General features: G+C 39.3%; 1 long non-coding RNA gene across 1 annotated transcript; it reads right to left on the reverse strand.

The window, feature by feature from the left end:
- Nucleotides 1-10,220: 10,220 nt before the first annotated feature.
- LOC107535769 (uncharacterized) lies at nt 10,221-13,057 on the reverse strand. Its single transcript, XR_015714992.1, has 3 exons — nt 12,995-13,057; nt 12,589-12,791; nt 10,221-10,973 (listed from the first exon to the last, which is right to left on the reverse strand). It is a non-coding gene; the product is annotated as an uncharacterized LOC107535769 (long non-coding RNA).
- Nucleotides 13,058-15,672: the final 2,615 nt, after the last annotated feature.

The raw sequence follows: 15,672 nt of genomic DNA on the forward strand, positions 1-15,672 counted from the left end.
CATGACCATGTCATGTAGCCCCTGGACATTCTCTAAGTCTAGTAAGCACATTCAGTGACATGAAAAGAAATAATTAATAGTAGAAAAAATCCCTCAGAAGTTCCCTAAGAAACTAAAGAAACTCTGAATAAAGACCAACCTAAATATGACCCATTTTAGGTTTCTCTTTGCTTGTTTACATGTAACCATTTCCCAATAATTTGCAAAATACTTCATAATTTCAAATACACCTCAGACTACACATATAAACAAGAAAAAAGCCTATGTTGCAGTTTAGTGATTCCAGGCTTGATGTATAAGTATTGCTCAGCGGTCAACTGTTAAACTCACCTGGACATATTTGTGTCATTTTTTAATGTTTTTATTGATTTCAGAGAGAGGAAGAGTGAGAAGAGAGATAGAAATATCGATGATGAGAGTTATTGATCGGCTGCCTCCTGCACTCCCCCTACTGGGGATGGAGCCCGCAACCTGGGCATGTGCCCTGACCGGGAATCGAACCATGAACTACTGATTCATAGGTCAATGTTCAACCACTGAGCCATGCTGGCCAAGCTCATTTTTTAATTTCTCCACCATTTTTAAAAGAGCAAACTAAAAATTGTTTGCTAAAGCACACAAGAATTTTGTTGTTGTTGTTCATTTTACTGTGTTCCACTTGACAAAGAGAAATTGGTTATTGACTATATTATCACAGATCTTAAGGAATGGGGGTACTTCCCCAGTGATTTTCATCCCTGAATTTCCCACACTAGTAACTCTCTGGGCTGCAGACATGGCTCAGTCAGACCTCAAAATATGGGCTGTGCCTAGAATACTGTCGAGGGCTCATTTAACCTTAAATAGTAAGACTTAACATGAATGATTCCAGGGCTTGCAGAAGAAAGGGGGCTAAACATCATTTTCCTCTTGGCATCAAATTCAGGGTCGGCTGCCAAGGGAACCTGGCCCTCCTCAGTTTCCCTTGGAACTGTGTGTTAACAGCTTGAAGCCAAGGGACATCAACTAATGCTAGCTAGTAAGATCAAGGGTTATGTCCTTGCTCTGGGAATGCTAGCCCGCCCTGGCTATGATGGAACAGAGTCAGAGGAAAGCCTCCAACACTGTTATATAAATGCATCCTTCTTCATTGTGGGTGGGAAAAACCAGGGGAGCAGGAACAAAAAATAATAAAAACAAAAGTAAAGCAAGAACGAATAAGCAGAAAAAAGTTAAATTCGAAATGAAGGGGGCTGGTGAGAAGGAGAGTGCATGAGAGATGAAAGCTTCATGCTCCTAGAAATAAGAAGAATGGTTGAGATAAAGATAATGATGCTCCCAGCAGTGTTAAGCGCTACTACCTTTTGCTCCTACTTAAAACACCATTGGCACCTTTGCAAAAGTTGCTATCTCTTCCCAAAGTTGAGCGCAATTTATCTTAAAGGCATCTTACCGGTTAATACATCTTTACAATAAACTCTCTGCAAAGTGTAAAGAACTGGAGAAATAAATTGAAGTGGCTTTTATGGTGGCTAGGGGTACCAGATTGACAGCTTTGAGAATGGATGGCTTCTTTTTCTCCCAAGAACAGATACAGCCCGATAAACAGAGGTGTAAGATCCCCCCACTGCTTCACCAATATGCCTTCAGCCTGACAAAGTGATAGCTGCAAGAGAGAAAGAACAAGTCTCCTTTCCCAGCCAGTTCTCTGCTGACGCTGCTCAAGAACTGCCATTTAGCACCAAGGTGATAGGAGCATTTTCCTTACTACCAGCAAAACACAGGCACAACTCGCCCAATTCCCTCGGAACAGTGAACAGTCAAATCAGATAGTCATAACTTTTGACCCCCCTCAACTCCACTGGATTTGAGGCGCTGAACTTAAAGTGAAAACTAACTTGAGTTTCCCATTACAATTTCCCACAGCCATCTAGTTCTCTAACAGTCCTCAGCACTAAATCAGGTAATGCAGTATAGTGTAGCTATTTTATCTGGTTCTCCCAGAGATATTTGAAATGAGTACTCTGCCATCCATGAAATCAAATGAATCTCGGGGACATTTCTATTTATGCAGTGTGAGGGAGATCTTTCAAAAGAGAAAGAAAAGGCACACAAAAGGATGGAATGTTTCCAAGAGAACAAGTAACGTGCATTTTCCTTCCTGAAAGAAAAGCAGCAAATATGTATGAAAAATTGAGGGGCTTAAGTTAAAGTGGAGTCTTAACATCATTTATTTATGTACTGAACTGAAGAACCACTAAAGCCATCTTCATCACCTAACCTTAAAATGAGCAGAGACCAATATAACACGACTATCAGATTACAGTCAGTAGATGTTAGAAAACATATGCTTTGTTTATCTTATACTTTCCTAAACAATCATGCACAGCTTTCTTTTGTTCCAGGAATCATTCAAGCATATAATATAAGAGTTCCAGCAAGTCGAAACCTCTTGTATCTGGTTATTTTCAGGGAGCTGTAAACCTGCTGCCGCCAAGTCAGTAGTTGTGAGAGAGGATTTTTAAAATGCCATCATTCCAGTTCTCATTAGTAAAGAGCTTCTCCATCTTCGGTCCCTTCCATTAACCCTAATTAACAGTTAGCATTTACTTTTAAAACAACTTTAAACACCCCTGATGCTTTCAAAGTAAAAAAATGTTCACACTGCAGTTTGCAGTTCTCACTTATTGTTCCCTCAGCTGCTCGTTTTTCACCCTGGCTTTCCTCTCATGTGTATCCCAGAGCAAATCTCCAACCATCAGCCTTACAGACCTCAAACGGTTTTCCTATATAATTCAAACTTTGTCTCGTCTTTACTCATCTATTTTTTTTCTCTTTCTTTTTCTCCTTCCTTCCTTCCTTCCTTCCTTCCTTCCTTCCTTCCTTCCTTCCTTCCTTCCTTCCTTCCTTCCTTCCTTCCTTCCTTCCTTCCTTCCCTCTTTTCTTTCCTTCTTTCTCTTTTCTTTACCTAGCATCTCCTTGAGTCTTTACCTGCCCAACATACACATTGAATAAAATCCAACAGAAAATGTTGTGCGGATAAAAAGGCACTAGAATAGAAGTCCTGGGTCCTAGTGTCAGCTCTGTTATCCACTGAACATGTGACCTTGAGCAAGTCCTTTTCCTATATATACTTCTGTTAGTAGGGATTGGGCTATGTCATGTCTAAGATCCCTTACAGCTTTGAAATTCTACAGTTTCATTGTCACCAAGGACCAGTGCAAACAGACAAAACTATAACTCAATGTTAATAACTTTGAGATACTAATTTCAGCATATTTACATTTTCAGTGTTTGAATTCAGAGGCCCTCCTACACAGAAGTAAGGAAATTCTAACTTTGGTACTTTGGGCACATTAATGGGCCAATGGAGGAGAAAGGCGCTCAGATTCCATTTAGGAGACTAGCCTTGACTACTAATCTATTTGCCATCTCCAATTCATCTTCTTCAATTCCCTGTTTGCCCTCTCTAAGCAGGCTTTCACTCCCACACATCCAGGAAAACAGCTCCCATCAAAGTTACCGAATTACTTTCACAGAATTAAGTCACAGAATAGTCAACTGTTAGGCCTCATCTTACTTGGCCTGCCAATATTTGACACATTTGGTCAATCCTTCATTCATATACTTTCTCCACTGGGCATCTGTGACTCACCTACTTCTCTACCCATGTCACTGGTCACTTCTCATTTTTCTTTGTTTGTTTCTCTCTTTCACCTCAACCCCCTAAGTTAGAGTACCCCCAGCTCTGAGTTGTTGGTCTCTTCTCTATGTGCACTCGCTCCCTTAGTGATCTTATCCAATCCCATGGTTTTACATTCCATCTATATGCAAAAAATATATATATATATATATATATATACCTCTAGCTAAGACCTATTTTTTCAACACCAGATTTGAATATCCAGGTGGCTAATATACCTCTAAAAATATTTCTGATGTTCCTGCCCAAACCAAATACAAACAGTTCATTTGATAAATGCTCCGTTTTTCAGATGCTTTGTCAAAAATTCTTGTGGGTATTCTTGGTCCCTTTATTTCCTCGTTTCCTACATCTAATTCATTAGCACATTGGCTCTAGATTAAAAATATATCAGAATTGTCTGGCAGGAGTGACTCAGCAGTTGAGCATTGACCTATGATCCAGGAGATCAAGGTTCAATTCCCAGTCAGGACACATGCCCCAGCTATGGGCTTGATCCCCAGTAGGGGGCGTGTAAGAGGCAGCCAATCAATGACTGTCATCATTGATGTTTCTATCTCTCTCTCTCTCCCTCTCCTTTCCTCTCTCTGAAATTAATAAAGACATATTTTAAAAATATATATAAATATATCAAATTTAAAATATATGTATGTGTATATATATATATAATTTGAATTACTTCTTACCTTTACTGCCATCTCTCTCTTGGAGCTGTAATAGCTTCCTAACAGGCCTCCCTGCTTCTCTCCTTGCCCCCTAGAATCCGTCCTCAACACAGAAGTCACAGTGCTCTTTTAAGGCACTATCTCAAGTGCTCTGTAGGATCACCAAAGTTTTCCCAATGGCTAATAGGCCTTCCATTATCTGGCCTTCATAACCCCTCTGATTTCACCTCTCACTGCTATCCGCCTTACTCCACTCCAGTTACACAGGCCTTCTTACCTCAAACATGACAAGCATAGCCTTGGTGGTAGCTCATCTTCTGCCTTCAGATATCTGCACAACCAGTTCCTTCATCTCCTTCAAGTCTGCTCAGTCCTCACCTTTTCAATGAAACCTACCCTGACCGTCCCACTCTGACCATCCTATCCTGATCCCTCTTACCTTGACCTACCTTTTTGTTTTCCCATAGCCATTATCACCTTCCAATGTTCCACTTAACCTACTTACATGTGTTGCTAATTTTCTGTCTTTCCATGTTAGAATGTATGCCACGGAATCTTTTTCTATTTGTTCATTGATGTATCTCAGGTACCTGGAGCTGTTGCAGGCACTTCATTAAATGAATGATGAATCAATAGATCTCTGAGTGAGCAAATAAATTGATAAACTGCTTCTATAGCTATCAGATTATAAACAACAGCATAAGAAGCTACATATGAAAAAATAAGCTTAATACAGCCTCACTCTAATTATGCAATCACTGTCCGATTCCCCTGCCTCTTCTTGATTATCTGATGCTCCTGATCCCTTCTTTCCATTGTGGAAACCCTTGATCTTTACTCACCAGAATCCTCAGAAAAAAATATAATCTTGGGTTGAAGAGGCTTAAGAGCTCTGTCTCCAACTTGAGTGGCTTTAAATAAAGCCTATAAAATAACTACCTCATATTTCTGCTGTGAGGAGTATAAAGGAGAAGAGTAATAGTTAACAGTTATTGAAGCCTAACTACGTGGCACACATTATTTTAAAGTTTCACAAATATAAACTCATTTCTTCCTTGAATCAACCCCTACCTCCTGACCTCACACCTCTCTCCCTATTATTGGATGTGATCCATCTGGACAACAATCTGAAGGTAACAAAAGTGCAATGAAAGATACAAAAGTAAGGAAATAGACCATGGCCTTTCACATTTTTACAGAAAAATGTTACTTCTGTCAAGCACAGCTACCATATCTCCATTAAGCCAGGTTGAGAAAACATTTATGTTGACACATTAAAGGTCAAACAGTCAAGGGTAATTAGATTTCTCCAAGGTGAATCACAGAGACGGCCTAGTCAGAAGTGGATACAGAGTATTTGCTGCCTACCCATACATCAACACTGACTTGCCAAATACACGTAAGCACATTTCTAAGTATTTTTGTTTGTAGTTTAATCAATTGTTTTACATATTTTCTTTTACTACAAAATTGACGAGCATCACAAAATAATTTACTAGCTTACCCATGCTCAACTCAGTATTATTTCAAGTGGCTTTTTATTACCCTATTTTCATATCTCCATAAACTCAAGAAAAGAATGTCATTTCAACTAACTTTCTTGAGGCCATCCAATCATGTAACCGTCTCAAAGTTGAAAACTTTCACTTCCCCCGAATATTTCTTTCCATCAGCTGGTTCAGCTTACACTTACTGAACGCCTACTGAAATGCAGTTACAGTGTTAAATGGCGCAGTTCCTCAGAGAATTCGGTGTCTGATAGTAAAAGAGAGACCAACACACTGCAAGTTTCATATGAGACCCTAACACCTATAAAAAGAGGACTACGTAAATATGACATTTATGTTCATTAAATGGAAAGCTTTGATTTTTCATTTTATTCAGGTTGTTACAAAAGCAAGTTTAAATAGCATTAAAAATTTTTTTCATGAGTCCTAGCCAGTTTGCTCAGTGGTTAGAGCATTGGCTGACCCTACGACTGAAGGGTCTCAGGTTCAAATCCAGTCAAGGGCACGTACCTCAGTTGCAGGCTCAATCCTTGGCCCCATTCGGGGCACATGTGGGAGGCAACCAATCGATCTCTCTCTCTCTCTCTCACACCCCCACCCTTCCACTCTCTCTGAAAAACAATGGAAAAAATAACCTCGGGTAAGAATTAAAAAAACAAAAAATCTCCATGAGACTTACACAATGCTGCGTTATGTGAATGGTATGTAGTACTTTGAAAGTCCCCTGGACTTTTTGATCATATCCAGTATCAGTAAAGGGAGGCTACATCCACATAGCCACATGATTCCCAGTCACACACCTCTCTCCAAAGCAGACTGGTAGTCCCTTGCCACTCTACTGTGCCAGCTGCAACATTTGGGGACTGAATTATTTTTCTCAGTGAGGTGTTAGCAACCATTATCACTATCCCAGGAAGTTGTCCTTTCCTGGAGATAAATTGCCCTAAGAAACTATGTTTTCCCTTTCTGCACATATTTCCAAATTTCATTGCTCTGCATGGAGGGGAAGCATACGCTGCTTCTCAGCACCACTCACTTCAAACAACTGAGAATCACATGGTTGTTTAGGCCAGAGGAGCAATGGACATACACCATCCAGAAATCTCCTTTTGTATAACAGGCTCAGCTAAAAATGCCACAAAGTTGTATTAATAACAGGCTGTTTTTGTCTGTCATTAACCCACTAACACTGCCGCCAACCCTTCAGAACAATATCAGGACTCTTAAAAATCCTCACCAATCTCCCACCCCTCTTCTATACATTTTCTTTTGTCTCCCAAAGAAGAAACAGGTCTGTGATCTTATCAGGTTTACTTAGCAGTATTTATTAAAGTTACTGACTTTGTCACATTGTCTTTGGTTTGCAGTAGTGTTGTCACAGAGGGGATTTGAAGTAAACTAAGATTACATTTCAGTCCTTGAGGAAAATCCATGCAGAACCACAGCCAGGGTGGTTCTAGTTGTTGACATTTGGACCTAAGACCACAATCTTTTTAATCAGCAATCCTTTTAATCCCATGTCCTTCCAAAATGGAGGGTAGCAGACTATACCACCCTGAAATTTGCCTCTTTGGCATACGGATTATTTTGAGCTGAAGGCAATTGAGAAGAAGCAGGTATAAGAAAAGCTTTCTGCCTTCCCTCTATTTGCCTAAAAGCAGGATATAAATTTGTAAAGGTGTTCCCCCCTCCCCTCCCTACCAGGAAGGACAGATTTTACCAAAGACAAGTCTAGACCCTTTTCAGCACCAGAGAAATCCACATAACAAACTTTACTAACTAGCCCTTATCTTCCATTAGTTCCCCCGTATATTAACCTTTCCACAATTTGCCACCTTAGAAACTCAAAAGCACGTTTCCTTTGTCTTGTCACTTCTCTAAAAATGTATTGTTCTTTTGTTAAGATGCTATATAAACCCAACTAACCACCACTTTGAGTCTCTCTTCATTGAGCATTCCCTTGGGCCCTCATGATGCACATGCTAATGAACTCGTTTGTTTTTCTCTTGTTACTCTGTGTTTTCTCTGTCTAATTTACAGGGCCCCAGCCCATGAACCTAAGATGGGTAGAGGGAAAAGTTCTTTTCCATCCTTACCAAAACAGACTAGAGCACAAGGATAGGTTGGTAAATTGCTTTCTCTATCTACTCTAAATAGAGATACTACCCATCTCTGAGATTATTGGTCTAGTGTCTTCTAAGGTTACAAAACCTCTCAACAATTACAGATAAGGGATAAAGGGAAGCTAAGCCATACTTTTTATATTTTTAGTTTTGAAAAATTCTAAAATTAAAAGACTCTTTTCTCTTTCTTTAAGAGAAGCAGAGATCAATAGGCACAGTACATCTAATGATGCATAAAAGGTAACATTTTAGAGTTCATCCCCAAAGACAAGCTAGGCAACAGTAGAGAAATCTATGGGACTTCGATTAGCCATCACAGTTTTTCATTTTATTTTTTGATTAACTTTTTTCATGCATAGCTGAAAAACACCAAACAGAATGAAAGGCAAACTTTGTAATTAGACTAGATTGCCCAAGGCAAGAGAAAAAGGGAGACAGGCAAATCCTGTAATTCAGCTCCTAAGTAACATCCTCCACATGATAGAGTTTCTTCATACATTTTTTAATCATGTTTTAAAGTTTTGCATATATACATTGAAATGAGTGTTTCTGTTGGGAAAATATGTTATTTTGCATCAAGGCTTTCTTTTTCTCTTAGACACATCTTTTTCCCCATATTTTAAAACATACAGGACGTAGAAACATGTGGAAGCAATAAAGAAAGGGAAACTGTCATGAGCAAGAAATAGATGATAAAACTTACACAGGTGAATTCATTAATACATAGATTAATACATACATTAAACTATAGTATGAACCACACAAATCACATGCTCTGGAATAGCAAATAAAAAACTAAGTGTTGTATGGTTATTATATGGAAAGCAATATAACTCATATGGGAAAACATCTAACTTAAAACAAGGTATACTTTGATTTGGCAAAGTTTTTATTGTTTTCTTTATTGTCAAAGTGGAAAAATGTCCCATATTTGATAAACATTGTTCTATAACAGAAAGATATTTATTGCTGTAAGATTAATTAAAGTTATTGTATTTTATCTGGGTCTAAAGTTTTGGCCTTCTTTGTGTACCTCTATACAAAGACCACAGCCATTGTGTCTTTTTGTGAGATATATTTGTCTTCATAATTAAGACAAACTCTCTGAGATCTTAAAGAAAGATCCGGATAGTAGATTCCAATTACCCCTTCAGGCCCTAGCCGATTTGACTCAGATGTTAGAGTGAAGGCGGGCAGACTGAAGGGCCCTGGGTTCGATTTTGGTCTAGGGCACCTACCACGGTTGAGGGCTCAGTCCCTGGCCCAGGTCTGAGCACGAGCAAGAAGCAACCAATCAATGCGTCTCCCTCACATCGATGTTTCTCTCTCTCTCCCTTGGCGAGGATAAAAAAATAAATAAATAAGAAATAAAAAGTAAATAAATTACCCCTTCAGGGAATTTGTGTACTGGTCTTCCTCTAAAAGTTATATAGTTTTGCTTTTCTTTGCTTTAGAAGAAAGAGGAAGGAAGGAAGGAAGGAAGGAAGGAAGGAAGGAAGGAAGGAAGGAAGGAAGGAAGGAAGGAAGGAAGGAAGGAAGGAAGGAAGGAAGGAAGGAAGGAAGGAAGGAAGGAAGGAAGGAAGGAAGGAAGGAAGGAAGGAAGGAAGGAAGGAAGGAAGGAAAGAAAGAAAGAAAGAAAGAAAGAAAGAAAGAAAGAAAGAAAGAAAGAAAGAAAGAAAGAAAGAAAGAAAGAAAGAAAGAAAGAAAGAAAGAAAGAAAGAAAGAAAGAAAGAAAGAAAGAAAGAAAGAAGAAAGAAAGAAAGAAAGAAGGAAAGGAAGGAAGAAAGGAAGAAAGAAAGAAAGAAAGAAAGAAAGAAAGAAAGAAAGAAAGAAAGAAAGAAAGAAAGAAAGAAAGAAAGAAAGAAAGAAAGAAGATGAAAGAGAGAGAAAGAGAGAAAGAGAGAAGAGAGAAAGAAAGAAGAGAAAGAAAGAAAGAAAGAAAGAAAGAAAGAAAGAAAGAAAGAAAGAAAGAAAGAAAGAAAGAAAGAAAGAAAGAAAGAAAGGGAAGGAAGGAAGGAAGGAAGGAAGGAAGGAAGGAAGGAAGGAAGGAAGGAAGGAAGGAAGGAAGGAAGGAAGGAAGGAAGGAAGAAAGAAAGAAAGAAAGAAAGAAAGAAAGAAAGAAAGAAAGAAAGAAAGAAAGAAAGAAAGAAAGAAAGAAAGAAAGAAAGAAAGAAGAGAAAACTCTATCTCTTTCTTTCCAGGTCTCTTCATTAAGACCCAGGGTTTGTGGGTGTCTGACAATCTGCAGGATCCTTTGCTGGCCCCCTGCTCTTTTATGTTTGTTATTGTATCAGGAACACTGATATTCCATCCCAGGCCACTTCAGCAGCACAACATTTCAATTCTTTTATTTAAGAAATGGTTAGAAATATTTCCCAATTCAGTGTAACACATCCCAAAGTACATTTCCAGAGTGTGTAAGTTCACTGCCAAATGGCCAGCCCTGCTGCAAACACAGGTAGGAGCAGCTAGAACAACAGAAGAGGTTACATTTGTTTGGCAGCTTCCTCCAGGCTATTAAGAATGGAGACTGCGAGACGCTAAAATGCAAAGCGGTTTTGCTTTGCAGTAAACTAAGCAGAATAGCAAAGAGCACAGCCCAGGAGCTGGAACAAAGGACAAGGCAGGAGAGAGATGCGCCACCAGAGGGTTCAAGCTGCTCAACAGGGTCTCAGACCAAAGTGCTTTGTAGCGCCCATGGGTGCAAGTTGACGGCGGCCCTTCTGGATGGATGCCAGAGCCCAGACCAGCAAGTCCCAAACAGCTCCTTCGACCCACTTCTCCAACCCATATTTAATTGTTTAAATAAACATGGTGAAAAATAAATGAGGTTGTACTTACACAGTCAAAGGCCTCACAGCCTTACCTCTCCAGGGGACTTTCGGCTACTTGGCTCTCTACTTTCCTGCTACCTCCACTTGCCACAAGTTGTTGTATGAAATTCAGGCTCAGACCCTCTTAGGCTATAATCCACAATCCGTTTTTCATTTAACTTCTAAATGTTAAGATAAATAGAGATCTCATCAGTAAACATTGTGACAGTCATCTTTTTAACTGTCATTTGTATAAACTTAGGCGCATCCCTTTCTAAATCACGCTGAGATGGATCGGTTGTTCAAATATAAACATATTTAGCAGAATTCTGTCATTTCCGCACATGTATATTCATTTGTGAATGACTCACTTCATACATCTTTATAAACCTGAGAAGCTCCTTTCGAGTTATCACAGATTCAGGCGGTGACGCCAGCAGAGTGGAAAGCTGACAATGTATGCAGGGCCAGCGCGGAGAAAAAGTAGCCAAAAGTCGTGGCTCCGGGATCATTTTAATCTGTGTTTGGGTACAGGCAATGTCACAGAGGTTCGCCAGAAATGAAATTATCCTTTCTCGTAGCTTGTTTTGTACCACTTAATCCTCTAACTCTTTATTCAACATTATCTTTCCCATCTGCTCTAGTGAATGTTCGACACCTTGTGGACCAACTCCAGGCTGATTGGTTTTTATGGGCAACATGATCTCAGTTTTATGCACATACTTAGGATTATCTCAAGGACAAAGAGGATGAACAATCCATTAACTATAATAAAGCAACTACACATCTCAAGGTAGCTACAGCATATATTTGATTTCAAGAGAAAAGGCTGAATTAAAATATGTCTGTCCAAAAATGTCTAACCTCCAACACATAGAAACAGCATTTTCTGTTCTCCATGCTCTGCTGAGCGGCACTACTAGAAATCACATTTCAGTCCCACTCAATCAGACTTTCCAGCCCTTAAATCTTATTTTAAGATCTGACACTACAGCAAGAAAAAGATCCTCTTGAAAGCCCTCTTCGTGATGATCTGTGGGCAAAGAGTGCAGAATGTATACACACACACACACACACACACACACACACAAGTACATAAGCACTTTTTAAAGGAAAAGGCATTGTTATTGTTTAATGTTGAAAACTTATGTCTTTTGTTACTTTAGAATTGCATGTATCCTATTGCTTAAATTTATAAAACATCAATCTTGAAAATTCGGTCAAATACACAGAGTTAGCTAAGAAAGCCAAGTTATATTGCCAGTCAGTGCTAATTACGGACATTAGAAAACCATCACTATTATTTATTTCAATATTTAACTCAATGTAAAAAAAATCTACTAGGACCTCATTTGCCCACCTCTTAATTTAGATACAAACATTATTGTAAAAGTCTCTGTACTCCTGTTTTATTAATAAGCTCGGTTTGTTTTCTTGGCTGACCCTCCAAACAAAAGTACTTGTTTATTCTGTTGCTCTAAAGCTTTATGATCCTGGAATCATAACACTTACAGGGACATCTGATCACACTGTACATACTAATGACAAGACATATCTGGCCACATGTCTTCACAGCTTACTGATTTCCTTGATGAGAGCTGTGAGGCTGCCTCCTTGCAACTTGTATCTCGAGGTAATTAAAAAGCTGGCTTTTATAATAGTCTGAACTTCGCTCTGCAGTGAATTGGAAATACCGCATGCTGCAGAAACAATGTACCAGTCACCTGCTTGGTTTGAGCAAGGAAAGGTTTTGAGCAAGGAAAGGTGTGAAAACAGGTACAGGAGTTAATCGTGTACCTAGAGTGAAGGCTTTCAAGCTCTTGCGTATGTTCCTTTATTTATTACTTCGCTTAAGGAAAAAATGGCAAAATGCAGAGCTGAGTGTCATCTTCAAGTTGCGGTTCAGGCCCTTTCTTCACAGGTCAACATCAAGGTAAAGCCAAGGTGAAGAACTGGACTGAGATGCTTAAACTGGCACCAGCTGTCCAGAGAGAACACCTCTGGGAACAGAAGAGGAGGGTGGCAGTGAGAGGGAGAATTTCTTTTCATTGGGTTCTCTTTTGTTCCATCTGAACATGTTACCTGATGCTCATACTACTTTAAACAAACAAATTTAGCAGTAACTAAATGGTATTTGCCCCTCCACACTTGTGACAACCCACACTGATTCCAAAAGTCAGCACTAGTGACAGCACTTATTTACCTCCTGATCCTTTGCGAGGGTCCACTTCTCCCCCTGACCTCTGGGCCTCAGGCAGGGTCCTTAGATTTTCACCCTGTCAAAGTAAGGGTCCAAGAGACTACTTGAATCATTGAACATAAATGAATGGTAACAGTTTTGCTTTCATACACATTCATAAAAAAAGACATGTCAGACCGAAAGAAACCATTCAAATCTTCATTGTGAGAACATTAGAAACATATTCCCCTAGATTAAACAATTGGTTGGGAAAGATATCTGTGTATGTTCTCGTTTGAGGTGTCATGAGGGGGGGGGGGGAGTGATATCTAAGGAGGGAAGGGAAGGAGGGCTGAGATCATGAGCAGACAGGTTAGCAAGTGCTCCCAGCCCCTCCTGATGCTGCTGTTGTCCGCTGGAGCCCTGAGCACAAGGATATGCATAAAAAACTACCACTGAATGTCTTTGAAGTGGTACAGCAATGTCACCTATCAGGACACTAGGGGGGTTCAAATGTATTCTGTAGGCTTCTCTGAACACTCTCCACAAGATCACCCTAACCTTCCTTAGTTGCCTGATTTTACTACTTTCTGCTTTCTTGGTGTCCTATTTTGAAACTTCAAACCCAAAGTTTCTCTTTCTATTCACACATACATGCATTAGAACACAGTAAGACAAAAGATTGCCTACTTGAAAATTAAATTTTTTCACCTTTAGGTGGTTAGTAAGGACAAACTCATTAATCTCCTATTTGCTGTTTTCTGCAGCACAATTATATGGCACCAACCAGTGAAACTGCTGGGTAAAGGCTGTGTTATGACTCTGACTGCCTTTCATGCCCATGTCATTCTGCAGAGAAATTGGCATGAGAACACTAGCTCCTGGTACTGAACTATACAAGTAAGATCTACTTTAAGATATCTGCTTTTGTGCCTGACTGGGAAATTATTACATTAAGATTAAGCACAATTGACTTTTTTTCCCAAAATGGAAACACTTTTATTGTTTTTGCTGGTTTAAAAGTAATAAATACTCACTTTACAAAAGTCTAACACTAGAGAACAGTGCAAAGTTGTAACTGAAAGGCCTCTTTATAATCTTCCGTGACTGGGATATCCACTGTTACTGGCTTGGTATATATCTTTAGAGATATCTGTTATGCACAAACATTAATGAAAGTATACTGTTGCAAGTGACAAAATCTTAATTCATGCTGGCTTGAGCACAAAAGGTCTTACATAGCTAAAAATTCCATCCAGTTTCAGGCATAGCTTGATCCAGGGACTCATGATATTACCAGGATTTGGTTTCTATGTATCTCTCACCTTTGCCATTCCCTATGTTGGTATTATTCTTGGGCTCCATATGTGTTCCACAGTAGGTCCCTGATCTCCTGTCCTCAGGTTAAATTCTAGCAACAAAAGGCAGAGAATCTCTTCCTGCTATTTCTTACATGAGTTTTATGATTTGTATGGATCACCATGGCTGAAATGTTCACCTCCAAACCTATCAGTAGAACCAGGAAAATGAAATATTCTGATTGACCCAGCTTGAATCTCATATACACCCCTGGAGCCAGGTCGGAAATCAACTCCATCTTCAACACATGGACTGAGGAGAGATGCGTCCAGAAAATCAGGGACTGTTAACAGAAGAGCAATTAATGCTCATAAACAGAGGCAGCAGATGCTCCCAATACCTTTCCCCCTTTTATCTTTGGCATCAGGGCCAATTACATAATGTGTGGGGCTCAATTAAAAATGAAAATATAGGGCTCCTTGTTCAAAAGGCAGTAAAAAAGTGGCATTAATGGAGCTGATTTATAAAGCCCTTTCTGTTCTTCTGCAGTCTCTCCTACAACTTGTCATGTTGTTTGTTTTTTGCTATATGTTGTTCTAAGTAAAGAAAAATTAAATGTATTAACATGAATGTTACCATTCTTCTTTATAATTTTTGACACCCATTTTAAATACAAATATAATGCTTTTAACTCATATATGGATCACCAAAATTACACAATTTATAGTTTGTAGCTCATACCTGCATATGTATTTCATTCTTAGTAGAACTGGGAAAACTAACTCAACTGTTTTAATTCCACCTCTTGACCCTGAGTAGGGATGCACCTTCTACAACGTTGTCTACCTTCAGCTTACTGATGAGTTAGCAAAGACTTAAAGGAAAAGTAATTAGGCGTCAATCTCCTTTTATTTTACCTCTATGTCTTCATTTTCAGCATAAATGGTTGGCTATGAAAGGATATGATAGGGTTTCTCAATCGTTCATGTTTCTTAAAATGTCATTGCCTTCCTCCTACATTCAAAGCAAGTTCTGGTTTGGATAAAAAGCATGGCCTCTTGGAGCTGTCAGGGACCTGCTTGCTCAGCTATAGATAGAACTTTCTATATACTCGCTTTGAGTCTCACTAACTCCACATGCCGTGAGTTACCTGGAATTCCATGCTCAGGAGCATAGAGAATCTTATAGGCAAATGAGGTGACAAGGAATACAAGACATGTATTGCATGTATGTCTCCTCATGCACATGCTTCACTGTCTCATCAAGTTTCACACACAAAACACAAATTCAAAAATAGAACCCTTAAGAATTCCAAGAGAGTATTAAACCAAGCTTAGGGCTCTCCTGAGTGTAAGCTTTTGCCACTGTTCAGGTCACAGGCCCATGAAGTTGGCCTTGGCTCT

This window comes from Miniopterus natalensis, chromosome 9, assembly GCF_054644295.1.
Source record: "Miniopterus natalensis isolate mMinNat1 chromosome 9, mMinNat1.hap1, whole genome shotgun sequence".
Lineage (NCBI taxonomy): Eukaryota > Metazoa > Chordata > Mammalia > Chiroptera > Miniopteridae > Miniopterus > Miniopterus natalensis.